The sequence below is a fragment of the Hippocampus comes genome, unplaced genomic scaffold, assembly GCF_001891065.2.
Source record: "Hippocampus comes isolate QL1 unplaced genomic scaffold, H_comes_QL1_v1.1 scaffold7, whole genome shotgun sequence".
NCBI lineage: Eukaryota > Metazoa > Chordata > Actinopteri > Syngnathiformes > Syngnathidae > Hippocampus > Hippocampus comes.
Window position 1 is genome coordinate 3,246,101 of NW_017842060.1, and position 2,690 is coordinate 3,248,790.

The window sequence follows — 2,690 nt, forward strand, 5'->3', positions numbered from 1 at the left end:
TTTTTATTTCAAATTTATTTACACAATAAAAAGTCCATTATTTTCCACTGAAAGATTTGTTTTTAATCCAATGACAACCTGAAAATATTTAGTTTTTATCCACCATGGGCCCACTTAATTTGTCCATTAATCCATTGCATCCCCCCCTCCCGAAAAATAAACGTGTAGAGTTTTTGAAATGAAGAAAAATAGCACCCTCTAATATTGTTCTTGATAAAAACATACACAGTCTGTCAAGAATTGAAGCATTTTATTTTATTTATTTTTTCATGTCTTCTTCAATTCAGCTTTGGCTATATATGGACACAGGCACTCCTCAGTAAGATGCACCGATTTCTATGTAGTTGGTCTTCACAGAGGATAAAGACTATATGCATGTGAGTATTGTAATATGTTCACATTTTTTTGTCGTTCCATCGTGTAAGTCCAAATATCTGTTGCTTAAAGGTTATAACAATGCAATACAGATGCTATTCTTTCGCCTACCAATGTGTCTTTGTATAGTGTGTTGGCTTTAAGATTTCCCCAAGGCCAGGTTATGTGGTTGTTTTCGACGCAAAAACGTGCCATTTTGCCTCATTTTATGTTGACTTTGACTGTACACTTCAACTTGGGAGTGTCAATCAATCGTCTTAATTACTCCGTAAAAGGCAGAGGAATCGGTCGGATTCTACAAATGTGATTTTTTTTCTTCTTCTTCTTTTTCACCCAATTTCCTTTCCCCTTTTTTTCATTCACACATAATGTCAACACCATTGTTAGTTTTCTCCCTCTTGTAACATTTCGCAACCAAAGCGCTGAACTTGTTCCGTAAGAAAGACGATCCAAAGACAGAAAAGTTCCACTGAAAGCCAAGACGCCACTCAGGGCCGCGATGACTGCGATGTAGAATAATTGTTATCCTTTATTTAGGATGATAACTCCTCTTGACAATGGCCAGTAAACACCATTGTCTCTCTTTGTCTCTGCAGTGAGGTGAGCGATCGCACTTTGATCCGTCATTGATCGCCTCCCCTTCCTCTCACTCCCGCCTTCTTCAATCACTCCCCCGTTAAAACATTGGCGGCGACCCGAGGCGTTGAAGCGCAGTGACGAGGTTAATTGACACTCTCTCTCTCTCTCTCTCTCTCTCTCTCTCTCTGTGCTGTTAAAATAAATATAGAAATAAAATAAACTAAATGAAATCCGATATACAGCTGAGGATCCGCTCCTATTGGCGTTTGATTGATTGCTTTGACGTGATTTGATTCGAGTCATGAAAACTGGCCATATGCAAATGAAAAGAAAGGTGAGATCCGGAACGCTTTTGACGTGCTGGCACCTGAGATGACGAGAAAATGAAACGATGCCTCGCCTGTCGAAAACGTTGCTCGCTGGCGTGTTCTGATGGTTTTGTTGTAACGTTGACGCAAGAGGAAGTACTGTAATCATATTGAAATTGAGGAGCATTGCTGTAAAAATAAATAAATTAATAAAATAAAATAAATACATCAATAAATAAAATGGATTACAGAGGTGGTTCTCACCTGGAGGATCCAAAAAAAGAAATATAGATAAAACAATGAATACTCGAAGAATTAATAAATAAATAAATAAATGTAGATTACCGCGTCCCTTGAGCCATAAAATAAACACAACTAAATAAAATGTCACAGATGACCAAGTGCAAGAATAAATGAATAAAAATAATAATGAATGAGTGATATTAAATGCCGCAACATTGGTCATCAAAATCAACAGGTCGGAATGAGCGAATCAGTGAATGCATAAATAATTAAATAAAATAATCGGGGGGGGGGTGAAAATTGACAAATGGACACCGCAATATTGTTCGGTATGACCCCCCCCTCCAAAAAAAAGTGAAATTCAAATTTTTAAAAAAACCTAAAATTGAAATAAAGACGACCGCATGGACAGGACAAAAAAAACGAATGAATATTCCGATAACGACCAATAATTCAAATAAAATTGAATTGCTGAATGCATCTGCATATGCAAACGTGCATACCTCGTATATTTACACATACCGACCGAAAAAAACTAAAAAAGAAATTGGGTGACAAATCTACACACTCAGGCTATCACATGAACGAAAATGCAATGGAATAAAAAGCTATTGAAATAAACCGAATAATTAATAATGCAATGTTAATCAAAGTCAAATACATTGCAGTGGCCAACATGAAATGAAATCAGCGGTGATTCTGCCCCCACAATTCATTCATTGCAATTTAACATGAAACGTTTTGACGAAACACGCCTACGCACCTGATGGCGACATTTCCCTCATTGGCCCTTCATTGATTGAAGGATCAATACCAAGTTGCACATTGATTTTCGGCGGTGACGGCGTGTTCATATCGAAATAAGGACTTCTTTCATTTCATAATGTTTCCGCATTCTTGAGCACTTTTGATGTTAAGGGGAAAAAAAAGTTTGCATGGGTGATATTTTCTTATGTGCGTGTTTCATTTCCTTCTCTCTGCGGGAGCGAGGTGGAGGTAGGGAGGGGGGATGGGGGGGGCAGGTGCGTAAAAGGGGTGAGATGATGAAGTTTCAGCATTCAGGTGGATGTGTCATCCATTACGGCGGGCAGAAAGGCGGCAGATAAATCACCTTATCAGGCCTCGGCCTTCTCCCCGCTGAGCTGAGGCAGGCGAGCGAAGTGGGGGGAAGGGGGGGGGGGGCGC

At 39.1% G+C, this 2,690-nt stretch overlaps 1 long non-coding RNA gene across 1 annotated transcript in view; it reads left to right on the forward strand.

Moving 5' to 3' along the window:
• The window catches only part of LOC109511528 (uncharacterized), a 118,739-nt gene extending 117,596 nt beyond the window's left edge, over nucleotides 1-1,143 (forward strand). The window contains exons 5-6 of the long non-coding RNA XR_002167342.1: nucleotides 288-377; nucleotides 972-1,143. This is a non-coding gene — a long non-coding RNA (uncharacterized LOC109511528). The remainder of the gene's footprint in view (nucleotides 1-287; nucleotides 378-971) is intronic.
• The last annotated feature ends 1,547 nt before the right edge of the window (nucleotides 1,144-2,690 follow it).